At 43.9% G+C, this 18141-nt stretch overlaps 1 protein-coding gene across 1 annotated transcript in view; it reads left to right on the forward strand.

Moving 5' to 3' along the window:
- Window positions 1–18141, forward strand: part of LOC138369226 (extended synaptotagmin-2-like) — a 300187-nt gene that overhangs the window by 16799 nt on the left and 265247 nt on the right. The gene's annotated exons all lie outside the window — the stretch shown is intronic.

The following is an 18141-nucleotide window of genomic DNA, read 5'->3' on the forward strand; positions in this document are numbered from 1 at the left end:
TTATCTATTTCATCAAATCACCTCATTTTGTGGGGCACACGTGAGGAACACAAATGCGAACAAGCTTGAATGGTCCCCAAGCATATATGCAACTGAAAACTCCACACCCCAGAAGTGACTCGAACCCGGACCTCCAGGAGCACATTACAACTGGTGTTCACGGTGCCTTAAAAAAATTGACCATAAGTGATCGAACAAAAGACAGTTATAGCCGAGGCAATTACCATCAAAGTGCTTTCAGGGTGGTGGTTCAAATAGCCTCGGCTATCACCGCCTTTTGTACGTTTCTTACACGGCCTCCCTCTTCTCTTAAAACAGTTCGGCCACTAGTTTCATCCACATTATCTCTAGCGGCAACCGAGTGCCGCTAGAATGGCAGCAAGAGGAGGCGCCTCCTCTTGCTGCCATTGAACCCTTCGCTGCTTCCTCGTTCTCTCTGGGTCCTTCCCACCGGGAGGCACTCGGAACGGCTCTTTCCCTGTCGTTTCCTCTCGAGCTGAGAGTTGCGTCATTATCTCCAGCCGGCGCTCCAACACCTTAGACGTCCTCAATCGGATGTCGAAGTGATTCGCACTTGTTGAAGCTGAACCTTAGTGCACTCCGCCCACATGCTCTGGTCCCTTGTCGCAATAAACTTACTCACTTTATCCTCCTCCATCTCTAATCACTGAGCAACTGCACCAACACCACACTAACTACACTATCACAGTCTCTGCACTACTGGGCTACTTGTTCACTGTGTTCTCTGGCAACACTGTTCACAACCCTGGTAACATTGTATTCGCCTTCTGGCAACACTATTTTCTTATCCTGGCAAGGTCACCAATTTGTTACATGAGTGGCCTACTGGGTTGTGTCGGTACCTGAGATGATGACCACACAATGACCACCACCGCGGGTCTTTGCTCCCACACACTTGCATGCCACTGATCGCCCTGGGAGCCCTTCAGTCGAACCACAGGTGGAACCGCCACTTGCGGTCCGACCTTGTACCCACGGAAGAGTGAAGGAAGACTCGGCACTAACCTCAAGTCACCATCACGTCACCATCACGACCAGACATAAGGAGGTGATAGCCGAAGCTATTTGAACCCCCCCAGCCCCCCGCCGGCACCCGGATGGTAATCTTGGGCATAGCTTATGTCCGGTCGTGATGGTCAAGCGGATTAAGGTGCCCTGTACATACCAGTTGCGTTGCTCCTGGCAGTATGGGTTCGAGTCACTACTGGGGTGTGAGTTTTCAGTTATATATATATATATATATATATATATATATATATATATATATATATATATATATATATATATATATATATATATATATATATATATATATTATTAAATATGACCGAAAAAGTAAGATTAATAATTCTAACACGAATTTTCTCAATCTTTCGTACATTACGCTTCACTGTTGGAGGTAAATCAAAAATCACTTCTCCAAAATTCATTTTTATTTCTAGTCTGACGCGACACGGGCGCGTTTCGTAAAACTTATTACATTTTCAAAGACTTCACAAATACACAACTGATTAGAACGTATCTCTGATTTTATATCTACATTTGAGTGAGGTGGTAAGGGTGATGTGGCATTAACACAAGACAGAACAGGAGGGGATATTAATAGGGTATTAAAAGTATCAACACAAGACAGAACAGAAACAATGGGTATTGAATAGAAGTGTTTGTAGAAAGCCTATTGGTCCATATTTCTTGATGCTTCTATATTGGAGCGGAGTCTTGAGGTGGGTAGAATATAGTTGTGCAATAATTGGCTGTTGATTGCTGGTGTTGACTTCTTGATGTGTAGTGCCTCGCAAACGTCAAGCCGCCTGCTATCGCTGTATCTATCGATGATTTCTGTGTTGTTTACTAGGATTTCTCTGGCGATGGTTTGGTTATGGGAAGAGATTATATGTTCCTTAATGGAGCCCTGTTGATTAATGCCACATCACCCTTACCACCTCACTCAAATGTAGATATAAAATCAGAGATACGTTCTAATCAGTTGTGTATTTGTGAAGTCTTTGAAAATGTAATAAGTTTTACGAAACGCGCCCGTGTCGCGTCAGACTAGAAATAAAAATGAATTTTGGAGAAGTGATTTTTGATTTACCTCCAACAGTGAAGCGTAATGTACGAAAGATTGAGAAAATTCGTGTTAGAATTATTAATCTTACTTTTTCGGTCATATTTAATAATATATATATATATATATATATATATATATATATATATATATATATATATATATATATATATATATATATATATATATATATATATATATATATATATATATATATATATATATATATATATATATATATATATATATATATATATATATATATATATATATATATATATATATATATATATATATATATATATATATATATATTGTACCTAGTAGCCAGAACGCAGTACATGGCCTACTGTGCAAGGCCCAACTTGCCTAATAAGCCAAGTTTTCCTGAATGTATATATTTAAAAAAATATATTTTGAAATGATAAAGCTATCCATTTCATTGTGTATGAGTTAATTTTTTTTAAATTTGAGTTAAAACTACCGTAGATATATGACCGAACCTAACCAACCCTACCTAACCTAACCTAACGAAGTAGGTTAGTTAACCTACTTAGATGAAGTTAACCACTTAGACTGAAATATACTTCCGCAGTCTGTCTGAATCTCTCTGGGCATCCCCACCCAAGAGAAAAATCGTTGTAGTGGGCCGGCTACTCCTTTCGACGTCAAACGTTGCATCGGGACGGCTTCTGGAAATCTGGTGGACGCACACATTATCGTCATCAGGTAGGTATTCCCTCTCTTCGTTCTTGGCAACGGACCCACCCCATCAACTAACAGACGCTCGAATGCAGGACCAAACGCTGGAACAGGGATCAATGGGGCCTTCGGTATCGCGGATTGGCTCTTCCCTGCCCTCTGGCACGGTAAGCACGTCTTACAATAGCGCCTCACCTCGGCGTCCATACCTGGCCAGTAAAAGTACTCCCTGATCCTTTGCAGCGTCTTGGTCACCCCCAGGTGACCTGCAGAGTCCACGGAGTGCGATAGGTCCAACACGGCCGCTCTGCACTGGGCCGGCAACACTACCTGGTGCCTCGTACTTAGAGACTCTTCTCCGGCCTCCATCCTCACAGGTCTCCACTGTCTCATCAGCATGCCGTCTTAAAGGTAAAAATGAGTAGCCTTCTCAGGACCAACACGTCCTCCTTTGGCCTCACTAATCAATTCGGGGAACTCCATCTGCTGCAACTCTCCAAGACGAGTGCGGTCTACCCCTAGAGAACTGGTGAGGGTCACCTGCAACTCACCATTCGGGTTACCTTCGCCCTCCGTTCGTTCTCTGGGTCCTATGAAGAGGTGATCTATTCCCAGGCTGTCGGACGTCTCCTCAGCCCCATCAGATCCACAACCTCCTTGTTCTTCGCGCTGTCTCGGCATCACAGCACAAACTGGGAACGCCACCGGGGCGATTCCCTTCTCGTCCCCACAGGCGTTTAACTCTCCGCCCGTCTCCTTGTATTGTTCTAGGCACTCTTCGCCTTTCACGAGATTCGGAAGGACATACCCTCCACATGCGTCGTTTCCCAAGATGACCTGTGCCTCCATCTTGGGCATTGATGTACAGACTCCCACCACAAGGGTCTGGCAGCCATAATCAGAACTCAAAGTTACCTGGTGTAGGGGCATCCTCACTGGGCCTCCCACAGTGGTCACACTTGCTACACCCACACTGGTACTCTCTTAACCCTCGGGAAACAGGGTTTCACTCACCAGGGTAAAATCGGCCCCAGTGTATCTTAATATTTTCACTGGGATGGGGTCTGCGTCCCCCATCCTTACGGTTCCCTGACACACGAATGGGTGAACTTTCTTCTCCCCACTCAGCACGGGTTCATCCCGCACTCTCTCGGCCATCTGGTCCTCGAACCTCACTAAAGCAACGTGCCCCCGCTGCTTAGGGCGTCTGCATTCCCGCGCGACGTGTCCGAAAACTCCGCAGTTGTAGCAGCAGACCCTCGTCGGAGACCATCCGCCACCGCTCGCCTTAGCACTGCCTCCAAAGGCCGTCGCTCCCTGTGTCTTTCTCGCACCATTTGTCGACTCCTTTGTCGCAGCCACAGCTCCTGAGCTCTCCGCTTGGTTCTTCTTTATCGGCTCTGCAGCACCTTTTGATCCTCGGTTGTCCCAACTCGAGTGGTGGGACTTGGGGAAACTCGCTCCCGTCCTCCATCTATCCGTCCTTCTATAATTCCTACTGCTTCCGGAGTATGCGGGTGGTCGGTGCTGTCCTTCTCGGCGTGGGTGTAATGCTTCTTCTAGCATGTCAGCTCTGTCGGCTGCGGCCCTCAGATCTTTTATGTCCGCCTCCTTTACCCTCACCCTGATCTCAGGAGAGAGCACGGACATAAACTTTTCCATGACCATTAGCTCCTTGACCTCTTCAACCGACCTCGCTCCTTCAGAGTCCAGCCACTTAAGGAACTTTCTCTCCATGTCCCTCGCCGTCTCCGCATAAGACTTTCCTGGTGAACGGGTACATTCCCTGAACCTCTTCCTGTAACATTCCGGCGTGAGCTTGAAGGAATGGAGCACAGCTCGTTTTACCGCATCGTAGTTGGTGCATTCTTGGAAGTCGAGCATAGTGTAGGCTTCACGAGCTTCACCTGTGAGCCTCCCTTGAACCAGCTCCGCCCTCGGCCACCTCTTCAAAACTGCAACCCTTTCGAAGTGGTCGAAGAAACTTTCGGCTTCATTAGGCACAAAGACCGGCAGATCTCGTTCCCTCACTCGTCGGTCTTCCTGTTGCGGCGGAGCAGGTGCACCGGGTCCTAGTTCAGCTCGCTTCAGCTCCACCTCTTTGTTGGCTTCTATTTCCTGTTGTCTCATCCTAGCTTCTCGCTCGTGTTCTTCCCTGCGTAGCTGTGCTTCTCGCTCTTGTTCTTCCCTGCGCAGCTGTGCTTCTCGCTCCTCACGCTTCAACTGTGCTTCTCGCTCCTCACGCCTCAGCTGTGCTTCTGCTTCTCGCTCTTCTTTGCGCTGCTGTGCTTCTCGTTCCTCACGCTTCAGTTGTGCTTCCAGCTGCAACTTCATTATTTCCAGCTTAACGCTGTGCCTGCTGCCGCTGGATCCCCTGCTGCTTCCACCAATGCTCAGGTGTTCTCCCACACTGGCAGGTGTTTGGGGCCGTTCCTTCCCCAAAGCTTCGTCTCGTGCCCTGAGCTGTACCATTATCTCCAGTCTCCTTTCTCCCACTCTGGCAGATCTCAGCTTTATTCCAAAATGGTCTGCTATTGCCTGTAACTGTGCCTTGGTGCACTCCTCCAGCACCTGTTCATCTCTAGTGTCAATAAACCTTGTTACTTTATCATCCTCCATCTTGTGCTATGAGTGATAACCTGCACCTGATCTCTAATACCACTGCCAACTACCACCACTGCAACCTTTATTTCGATCGTGATCCTGGCGAGGTCGCCAATGTTGGGGGTTTACACTTATCTTACTCTGGGTGAGCAACAGATATGTTCAAAGTCACTCACCGTAGCCCTGCGGGTCTTCACTCTATCCTCACGGCGCCACTGCACGCCAGGAGTGTATCCCAGTCAATCCCAACCGGCCTCTGATTGAGAAGGAGTGGGAACACAACTCGTTCACTTAACTGTTATGTGCCCGCCCCAACAATAGGGCTTTACTATTAACAACAAGGTCGCCAACTGGTGTTTTCGGTGTCCAGTAACACGTCAGTGGACTGGTTGAATTGTGGTATCCTTGGCAAGGTCACACTCAATAGATCAGGATATCAGACAGGTACTTACTTGTATCACTCTATGCTTTCCAGTATAATATAGCCACAAGATAAATGGAGGGGATGATATAAACACAAAAGTATTTTGTATTTTACTTAAAATTCATAAAAGATGTCACAAGGTCATATCAATAAATAAATCAGCTGATCCAGGCGGGAGTCGGTCGTTCCCACGTATATTACGCACTCGCTACGGTGGCAACACTCCCCCTCTCGTCAATGTCACAATCAGCTGGGCGCCCCCCTTCCGCACGAAAGTTTATTGCTTGTTTCTCTAGCGGCACGCGCGCTGTTTCTTTAAGTTCTCAAAGATCACCAGGAGTTCGCACACTCGATATTTGCAACAATAGCACGTATTACTTCGCTACACTGTACTTGGGCTCAAACAATCGTTTCTATAATAAATGCGACAATAATTCACTGTAATAATATTTCACACTGCCCTTCATTCAATGGTAACTTATAGAATGTTTAACACTGGAGTTCTTAGTATTTCCTTTCGTGGGCGATAACACAATAAATCACTGCACTCACAAATGACTATTCAATGCACGAACATAGACATATATAATATGGATAAATCAGACATCAATAAATGGTAAATAAATAGTTACTGGGCACATAGCCTAACGTCCAAATACTGGCATAATATTATATATTATTTCTCACTATATGTTCACGTTAAAGTCTCATGCAAGATATACAAAACACAGTAAATTCATCACTTAATCCGGGTGCCTGTACACACCAATAATAATATATATAAGTATCGTGAGTACTCTTGATAGTACTATTCTGCACACTGGTGCCTTACTGTGACATAGGTGAGACTTGCTCACGACATACAAAATCCTCAGGCTAGATAATATAGCTGAATAATATAGCTGACTAAAGGGGAATTGGGAGGGAAACTAGAACCACCTACTTCCACCTATCCTCCGATGAGAGTTGAGTTGTAGCTCCTGGTCCTGGCTCCTGCCTCGTGTCGGGAACGCCCCCACACACACGTTGTCGTGTCCTCCAGGAACCCACTCGCTGTCCCACCGTTAGCGCGTCATCTCCGTGCCTTCTTCCCAGCAGGTCCGTGCTCCTCCTCGACTTCTTGTAGGGTTGGAGTCGGTCTCCTGGCCGTCGACTTCTCCCAGCTACGGCTGCCCGCCTACTTCTCGGCTGCAGTCGTCCGGATTCCCAACTAGTCCTCTTCTTCCTCTGCTACCTAGTGGCTCTGGTCAGCCACTACGCCGTCACGAATGGGTGAACTGCCTCAGACGTCGCCTACGTCACTGCACAGACTTCACTTCTTCTTGCACAGTACCTGTCCTGGAGCACTTGTTGCTCAATAACCGTCGATTCCCTCTCTGGTTCAACACATGAACTAAGGAAGACCTCACAGAGTACTGGCAGACTTCAGGTGACGTGTAAAATCCACGGGAGCGGGAAACAACTGTCAAACTGACAGGACCAATCGTCGCATGTCCAACCTCCTTGACATGTCGTGTCTGACTGATGGCGCCAACGCGGCGCGCTGCCCGGACCCCCCTTCCTTCGTGACGTCACATTCGCCACGGGAGGTTTTCATTGGCTCCCGGTGCCACATTGCTGTCGGTGACCAATCCGGTGTCACTGACGTCACACAGTTTTGGCGGGGAAACAGGAGAGCCAGCGCCATCTTGGCTTCCTAAAGGGCCTAAACCACAGGCCAAAATATTATTGTTTCACAAATTTCTCGGCTCTCCGAGCACACTCCACTCTCCCACATATATCAAATTGATGCCTGCGACGTAGAGAACGCTTGGGTAAAGTGGACATGACTCTTACTGCAGGCGTGGGAGAAATATAAGGGGGGGGAACACCGTCACAATATATATATATATATATATATATATATATATATATATATATATATATATATATATATATATATATATATATGCAGAATAACCACATATGAAGAATAGAAAATGCTTAACGCGTTTTCGGCTAATTCGCCTTCATCAGAGCAAAGTAGAATCAACTTTGCTTGATTCATCAACAAAGTAGAATCAAAGTTGATTCTACTTTGCTCTGATGAAGGCGAATTAGCCGAAAACGCGTTAAGCATTTTCTATTCTTCATATGTGGTTATTCTGCATACTTGGATCAGTGTTTTTGTGATCATTGTTGCATATATATATATATATATATATATTTATATATAACTGAGAACTCACACCCCAGAAGTGACTCGAACCCATACTGCCAGGAGCACTCTGCTGGCGTACAGGATCCCTTAACCGCTCGACAAACTCGACCAAAACGACCGGACAAAAGAGGATGGTAGCCGAGGCTATTTCATTCCCTCCGCCGGCACTCGGTTGGTAATCTTGGGCATGGTATTTTATCAAATTACCTCATTCTTTGGGGCACACGTGAGGAACACAAATGCAAACAAGCCTGAATGGTCCCCATGAACTCATGGGGAAGTGGGTACTCCCATGAACTACCCACTTCAAGACTCCGCACCAATATAGAAGCATCAAGAAATATGGGCCAATAGGCCCTCTCCAGTTACTTCCATTCATCCCTTTAACTTACAAAATATTATACCCATTGTTTCGTATTGTGTCTTGTGTTGAAAGTATGTTTTCACCTCATCCAAAACTGTTGTAACATATCACCTCACCCAAATGCAGGCATATAAAATGAAAGTCGTTTAAATTATAGCACAGTAGAACTCTGTTTAGTGTTTGCAGGCTATAGTTGTGTGTGTGTGTAAACTAAAGTCTTTGAAAATGTAATAAGTTATTACGAAACGCGTTCATGTGTCGCGTCAGACTAGAAATAAAAATGAATTTTGGAGAATTGATTTTTCAATTACCATCGACAGTGAAAAGAACCATAAGAAATATTGAGAAAATTCGTGTTAGAATTATTAATCTTACCTTTTCGGTCATTTTTAATAATATATGTTTACAAGAAAGACTGGTACCAAAATATATATATATATATATATATATATATATATATATATATATATATATATATATATATATATATATATATATATATATATATATATATATATATATATATATATATATATATATATATATATATATATATATATATATATATATATAACTTTTTAGACACTCAACCCACCAGGAGACTCGAACACTGGCCAACAAGGTGGCAGTTGCATGCTGTATCCACTACACTATACTTCAAAGCCATAAAAAGAGAGGTAGGAATTCTGGGGTATTTAACCAACCAGAACTCCAATCCTCTCCCAGGCAATGAGATAGTGTGGGACCTCGGATGCTCTTTCCTCGGTTCCTGTTATATGGGAAAACTCAGTGCCAAATGCTTAATGCACAGACTACCCTATTCCAGTAGCTGAAGTCTCTTTTTATGGCTTTGAAGTATAGTGTAGTGGATACAGCATGCAACTGCCACCTTGTTGGCCAGTGTTCGAGTCTCCTGGTGGGTTGAGTGTCTAAAAAGTTATACACTTCAGCTACTGGAATAGGGTAGTCTGTGCATTAAATATATATATATATATATATATATATATATATATATATATATATATATATATATATATATATATAAGGCACAACTCTCCTAAACACGAGAGTCAAGTATACAACTTTAGAACACTTTCCCACCAGGAGACTCGAACCCTAGCCAGCACAGAAGCCTTCCAGCAACTGGCATAACAGGTACGCCTTAACCCTCTCCACCACCTGCTCAGACCCTTAAAAGAGATGGTAATTTCGGAGTATTTAAATACCACAAAGATCACCACCTCCCAAGAGCACTAGAGCAAGTGAGGGGTCATTTAGACGTTAATTTCATCAAGTCCCTGTTAATATGGGAAGACACAGTGTCTATGCTTAAGGCACAACTCTCCTAAACACGAGAGTCAAGTATACAACTTTAGAACACTTTCCCACCAGGAGACTCGAACCCTAGCCAGCACAGAAGCCTTCCAGCAACTGGCATAACAGGTACGCCTTAACCCTCTCCACCACCTGCTCAGACCCTTAAAAGAGATGGTAATTTCGGAGTATTTAAATACCACAAAGATCACCACCTCCCAAGAGCACTAGAGCAAGTGAGGGGTCATTTAGACGTTAATTTCATCAAGTCCCTGTTAATATGGGAAGACACAGTGTCTATGCTTAAGGCACAACTCTCCTAAACACGAGAGTCAAGTATACAACTTTAGAACACTTTCCCACCAGGAGACTCGAACCCTAGCCAGCACAGAAGCCTTCCAGCAACTGGCATAACAGGTACGCCTTAACCCTCTCCACCACCTGCTCAGACCCTTAAAAGAGATGGTAATTTCGGAGTATTTAAATACCACAAAGATCACCACCTCCCAAGAGCACTAGAGCAAGTGAGGGGTCATTTAGACGTTAATTTCATCAAGTCCCTGTTAATATGGGAAGACACAGTGTCTATGCTTAAGGCACAACTCTCCTAAACACGAGAGTCAAGTATACAACTTTAGAACACTTTCCCACCAGGAGACTCGAACCCTAGCCAGCACAGAAGCCTTCCAGCAACTGGCATAACAGGTACGCCTTAACCCTCTCCACCACCTGCTCAGACCCTTAAAAGAGATGGTAATTTCGGAGTATTTAAATACCACAAAGATCACCACCTCCCAAGAGCACTAGAGCAAGTGAGGGGTCATTTAGACGTTAATTTCATCAAGTCCCTGTTAATATGGGAAGACACAGTGTCTATGCTTAAGGCACAACTCTCCTAAACACGAGAGTCAAGTATACAACTTTAGAACACTTTCCCACCAGGAGACTCGAACCCTAGCCAGCACAGAAGCCTTCCAGCAACTGGCATAACAGGTACGCCTTAACCCTCTCCACCACCTGCTCAGACCCTTAAAAGAGATGGTAATTTCGGAGTATTTAAATACCACAAAGATCACCACCTCCCAAGAGCACTAGAGCAAGTGAGGGGTCATTTAGACGTTAATTTCATCAAGTCCCTGTTAATATGGGAAGACACAGTGTCTATGCTTAAGGCACAACTCTCCTAAACACGAGAGTCAAGTATACAACTTTAGAACACTTTCCCACCAGGAGACTCGAACCCTAGCCAGCACAGAAGCCTTCCAGCAACTGGCATAACAGGTATGCCTTAACCCTCTCCACCACCTGCTCAGACCCTTAAAAGAGATGGTAATTTCGGAGTATTTAAATACCACAAAGATCACCACCTCCCAAGAGCACTAGAGCAAGTGAGGGGTCATTTAGACGTTAATTTCATCAAGTCCCTGTTAATATGGGAAGACACAGTGTCTATGCTTAAGGCACAACTCTCCTAAACACGAGAGTCAAGTATACAACTTTAGAACACTTTCCCACCAGGAGACTCGAACCCTAGCCAGCACAGAAGCCTTCCAGCAACTGGCATAACAGGTACGCCTTAACCCTCTCCACCACCTGCTCAGACCCTTAAAAGAGATGGTAATTTCGGAGTATTTAAATACCACAAAGATCACCACCTCCCAAGAGCACTAGAGCAAGTGAGGGGTCATTTAGACGTTAATTTCATCAAGTCCCTGTTAATATGGGAAGACACAGTGTCTATGCTTAAGGCACAACTCTCCTAAACACGAGAGTCAAGTATACAACTTTAGAACACTTTCCCACCAGGAGACTCGAACCCTAGCCAGCACAGAAGCCTTCCAGCAACTGGCATAACAGGTACGCCTTAACCCTCTCCACCACCTGCTCAGACCCTTAAAAGAGATGGTAATTTCGGAGTATTTAAATACCACAAAGATCACCACCTCCCAAGAGCACTAGAGCAAGTGAGGGGTCATTTAGACGTTAATTTCATCAAGTCCCTGTTAATATGGGAAGACACAGTGTCTATGCTTAAGGCACAACTCTCCTAAACACGAGAGTCAAGTATACAACTTTAGAACACTTTCCCACCAGGAGACTCGAACCCTAGCCAGCACAGAAGCCTTCCAGCAACTGGCATAACAGGTACGCCTTAACCCTCTCCACCACCTGCTCAGACCCTTAAAAGAGATGGTAATTTCGGAGTATTTAAATACCACAAAGATCACCACCTCCCAAGAGCACTAGAGCAAGTGAGGGGTCATTTAGACGTTAATTTCATCAAGTCCCTGTTAATATGGGAAGACACAGTGTCTATGCTTAAGGCACAACTCTCCTAAACACGAGAGTCAAGTATACAACTTTAGAACACTTTCCCACCAGGAGACTCGAACCCTAGCCAGCACAGAAGCCTTCCAGCAACTGGCATAACAGGTACGCCTTAACCCTCTCCACCACCTGCTCAGACCCTTAAAAGAGATGGTAATTTCGGAGTATTTAAATACCACAAAGATCACCACCTCCCAAGAGCACTAGAGCAAGTGAGGGGTCATTTAGACGTTAATTTCATCAAGTCCCTGTTAATATGGGAAGACACAGTGTCTATGCTTAAGGCACAACTCTCCTAAACACGAGAGTCAAGTATACAACTTTAGAACACTTTCCCACCAGGAGACTCGAACCCTAGCCAGCACAGAAGCCTTCCAGCAACTGGCATAACAGGTATGCCTTAACCCTCTCCACCACCTGCTCAGACCCTTAAAAGAGATGGTAATTTCGGAGTATTTAAATACCACAAAGATCACCACCTCCCAAGAGCACTAGAGCAAGTGAGGGGTCATTTAGACGTTAATTTCATCAAGTCCCTGTTAATATGGGAAGACACAGTGTCTATGCTTAAGGCACAACTCTCCTAAACACGAGAGTCAAGTATACAACTTTAGAACACTTTCCCACCAGGAGACTCGAACCCTAGCCAGCACAGAAGCCTTCCAGCAACTGGCATAACAGGTACGCCTTAACCCTCTCCACCACCTGCTCAGACCCTTAAAAGAGATGGTAATTTCGGAGTATTTAAATACCACAAAGATCACCACCTCCCAAGAGCACTAGAGCAAGTGAGGGGTCATTTAGACGTTAATTTCATCAAGTCCCTGTTAATATGGGAAGACACAGTGTCTATGCTTAAGGCACAACTCTCCTAAACACGAGAGTCAAGTATACAACTTTAGAACACTTTCCCACCAGGAGACTCGAACCCTAGCCAGCACAGAAGCCTTCCAGCAACTGGCATAACAGGTACGCCTTAACCCTCTCCACCACCTGCTCAGACCCTTAAAAGAGATGGTAATTTCGGAGTATTTAAATACCACAAAGATCACCACCTCCCAAGAGCACTAGAGCAAGTGAGGGGTCATTTAGACGTTAATTTCATCAAGTCCCTGTTAATATGGGAAGACACAGTGTCTATGCTTAAGGCACAACTCTCCTAAACACGAGAGTCAAGTATACAACTTTAGAACACTTTCCCACCAGGAGACTCGAACCCTAGCCAGCACAGAAGCCTTCCAGCAACTGGCATAACAGGGACTTGTTATGCAACATATTAACAGGGACTTGATGAAATTAACGTCTAAATGACCCCTCACTTGCTCTAGTGCTCTTGGGAGGTGGTGATCTTTGTGGTATTTAAATACTCCGAAATTACCATCTCTTTTAAGGGTCTGAGCAGGTGGTGGAGAGGGTTAAGGCGTACCTGTTATGCCAGTTGCTGGAAGGCTTCTGTGCTGGCTAGGGTTCGAGTCTCCTGGTGGGAAAGTGTTCTAAAGTTGTATATATATATATATATATATATATATATATATATATATATATATATATATATATACATATATATATATATATATATATATATATATATATATATATATATATATATATATATATGTGTGTGTGTGTGTGTGTGTGTGTGTTTAACTTATTATTAAATCACATGAATACCAGATTCATAGCAACACCTAGACACAAGCAATAAACAAACATTACTTAACTTCAATAGCACATCCAGGCTTCAACAACACCAGCCTGCAATTGACGCAGATTCACTCCGACTCACAGCATGAGCTCCCATGAACACACTGTCGTTACTCTCCACGTAAAAAATAACTCACAAACCACACTTCCACACTTAGATATAAACTACCATGCACTTATAATCATAAGTATATAAAACATAAGATATTTTGGAACAGCTACTCATGTAATTATACTTCTTACTCTGAAAATAAGAATAATTCAATGACATGAACATAAGCCGTTTGGGGTGAGTGGATTCTATGGGACCTTGTGGCTGAGTGGACAGCGCTTTTGAGTCGTAGTCCTAAGGGCTCTGTTACGATCCCTGGCAGAGGCAAAAACAAATGAGCAGAGCTTCTTTCACCCTGATGCATCTATTCACCTCGCAGTAAAAAGGTACCTGAGAGTTGGACAGCTGTTACAGGGTGCGTCCTGGGAATGTGTGTGTGTGTGTGTACTTACGTTAGAGAAAAATCTATGTAGTAGACATAATAGAGGAAAATCAAATTGGCTAGTAAGGCGGGGTCCAAGAGCTAATAGCTGGAGTTTGCAGATACAAAATAGTAAATACAGCTGGTACCACTGACGCACCGCGCAAACTGAACTGAACAAATACCTGACCAGCACAGGACCACATGTACCCCGACTCCACTTAGCAACTTCCATACAATACAATTCAGAAATTTAATGCAATAGCATAACTGCTATACAAGCAAATAGAATGAGAATAATATAACATAGTACTATGAAATGAAGCCATAAATATGTACAACTGCAATACATAATTAATTGAAGGTGAAGATATGTATAAATATGCAAAATTTGAATAGTTATGAAGCAGGTAAATACCTGGGTCATACCAGGCTCCACCAGAGAACACATGAGTTCTGCGGACAATCACTCTCACCACAGATATCCTCACCAACAACACTGAAATAATTGAGTGATAAACCAGAAAACTAAGATAAGATATTGGCGATCCACTGCATATCAAACAATGTCACCCAATTATCAGCAGCCAGCTTATATTTAGGTACATTTTCCACCCTCAAAACTAAAGCACACTATCCAACTCTCATTGCCCCAGACATCGACGATTGGGCAATTTTTATTTATTTATTTATTTATTTCTTACATTCTTGAGTTCATTCTTGTTACATTCATAGTTCTTACATTCTTCAACAACCACTAGCACATAGCATTTTGGGTAGGTCCTTAATCCTCATTTTCCCAAGAATACGACCAGCCAAATTCTTTAACCTAACCAGTTTCAACCAGATACCCATTCACTGCTGGGTGAACAGGGGCTACAGTTAAGGATTGGCACCCGGCCAATCCTCCGTGGCCAGAATACGAACCCAGTACAAAGTGCTTGGAAAGCGCAGAGCGAGTGTTTTACCACAGCATCACAGAGACTGAGTCCGGGGACTGCGAAGTGCTTTACTTTATCTCGTCCTTCCGTTTAACATGTCCTCTTGTGCCAGCTTACTTGCATTCACTTCCCGGTGGATACAAGTAGAAGGACATAAGAAATATAGAAAAGAATCGTCTTAGAATCACTGCTAATTCTTTTCTACTGTGAGAACTTGGACAGTAACAGAATGCTTGTGTGTGGGTCTGTACTTCAACACATTAGATTTCAAATGAAAAACACCATTGATAATAAAGCTTTATTTTGAGGGTATTTTTATCAATATTGGGTGAACTGTGTGTATGAAATACAGCTCTTTTATACATAACCTTTCCTATTTTAAAGGAACAAAAAAAAAATGAGACAATTGGCTTCTCAAGCGTTTCTTTGCTAGTTGTGCATCGTTGCATCGTTTCTTTATACACAGGAGAGGCAACAGACGGTCTAGGAGTGATTCTAGAGGTGCCATTTGCATTTTGACGAGGAACAAAGAAAGTTCAGTGTCATTAATGCCGGCCAAATGATGCTTAATAATCGGAATAAATCAACTGTAAACATTTCCTAAAGGTGTCACACCTACTGTTTGGTAAAATGTTAAGTAAGAAGATTGCCGTAGTAGAAGGGGGGGGGGTGACAGTTGAGTGGACAGTGCTTCGGATTCGTAGTACTGAGGTTCTGGGTTCGATTCCTGGAGGAGGCGGAAACAAATGGGCAGAGTTTCTTTCACCCTTATGCTCCTGTTCTCCTAGCAGTAAATAGGTACCAGAGAGTTAGACAGCTGCTACGGGCGGCTTCCTGGGGGTGTGTAACAAACTGGAGGCCGGGTCGAGAACCGGGCCACGGAGACGCTAAGCCCCGAAATCAACTCAATATAATCTCAATAACATCAATAAATTATTAATGGCTTTCAGTGGACTACAACTGTGGAATAGTTCAAGAACACTCAAGGATGGAAACACAGATGTTCCGAAGACCACCATCACGATAAAACAATACCAGCATAACATCAAAGGGTTTATTACAAGAAGCAAATCACTTATAAGCATCAGGAACAACGTGCTCAGGTTACAGTTTACTACAAAACTGGAGCTCCTGAACACCCACTACCCTGCAGAGCTCTGGAACACCCACTACCCAGCAGAGCTCTGGAACACCCACTACCCTGCAGAGTTCTTCAACACTTGGAACATGGACTAAAAAGACCAAAATTAAGCTGTAACAGAATCAAATTAAAAAGAAAGTGCGGATAAAGAAAGAAACGAATTTCAATTTTTTCAAAGCATTCATTTCATCTGTGGAATATTATGGAAGTGGGGTATCAGTGTGGGGTATCCAGGGGTACCATTGTGCCTGACACACCAGAGGACCCTTCACAGCATACCAGTGGGGCCAGGCACACCTATGGATCCTTCACAGCACACCAGTGGGGCCCGGCACACCTGTGGACCCTTCACAGCACACCAGTGGGGCCCAGCACACCTGTAGACTCTTCACAGCACACCTGTGGATCCTTCACAGCACACCTGTGGATCCTTCACAGCACACCTGTGGATCCTTCACAGCACACCAGTGGAGCCTGGCACACCTGTGGATCCTTCACAGCACACTAGTGGGGCTCGGCACACCTGTGGACCATTCACAGCACACCACTGGGGCCCGGCACACCTGTGGACCCTTCACAGCACACCAGTGGGGCCCCGGCACACCTGTGGACCCTTCACAGCACACCAGTGGACCCTTCACAGCACACCAGTGGACCCTTCACAGCACACCAGTGGACCCTTCACAGCACACCAGTGGACCCTTCACAGCACACCAGTGGACCCTTCACAGCACACCAGTGGACCCTTCACAGCACACCAGTGGACCCTTCACAGCACACCAGTGGACCCTTCACAGCACACCAGTGGACCCTTCACAGCACACCAGTGGACCCTTCACAGCACACCAGTGGACCCTTCACAGCTCACCAGTGGACCCTTCACAGCACACCAGTGGGGTCCGGCACACCTGTGGACATGTAATGACGCTTGGCCTCTTGGTATGGTCAAGTATTATAATATATATAGAGGCAGTCTTGCCTACTACAAATTTCAAGGGCAAATAAATGAACTGCTTACTCAGCAAAGCAATATACTTTAAGTATGGGGTAACAAAGAAACATACAAACATATAAATGAAATACAGGCAGCCAGAAATATTGTTGCACCAGAATGAAATAACACAATATAAATATATATATATAAGCATTGATCACCATTTTAAAACTTAAATGAATTGATGGGTAAGCAAATAATGGTCTAACTAGGCAATTAGCTATATTACTAAATAATATACAGGTACGAAACACTTATCTCATAACATGTCAACCCCCACCCAGCCTCACCCACGCAACTAGCGTGTAAGAGCATGCACGGCATGGTGTCGACAGGTTACCAACTAAGAACCACATGAAATCTCTAGATATTCTGCTGTCTGAGAGTAATACTTAAGAACATAATTATAACTATACTAATATGCATTTAACACTGCTAAGGGGTAATTAAAGAAATATGTACATACAAAAAACTGAAAAAATTGCTGGGATGAATCAGTGATGCTTGGTTGATACACTGCATTCATTATTGGAACATCCCAAATATGGTCATCCCCCCATGAGTCGCCATGGTCTCCCCCTACATGAACTAATATGCAATAGCATTAGCAAAATATTTCATACAGACACACTATAGCATGCTACATTTAATTCAAACCTAAATACTGGAAAACTAATGAATATAATGGTTAATTATAAATAACTGAGGAAAGAAATAATGAACATACATATTTATCATGATAAATGTTAGATTCAAATATATGGCTTCAAGAAATCCCTCCCCGTCCTTAAAGAAAAATGAAATTAACTGAAGGTTGATTTCAGTTTTTGACTGCAGGTGAGTACAATACTGAAAACTCATAA

Source organism: Procambarus clarkii, chromosome 27 (assembly GCF_040958095.1).
Source record: "Procambarus clarkii isolate CNS0578487 chromosome 27, FALCON_Pclarkii_2.0, whole genome shotgun sequence".
NCBI lineage: Eukaryota > Metazoa > Arthropoda > Malacostraca > Decapoda > Cambaridae > Procambarus > Procambarus clarkii.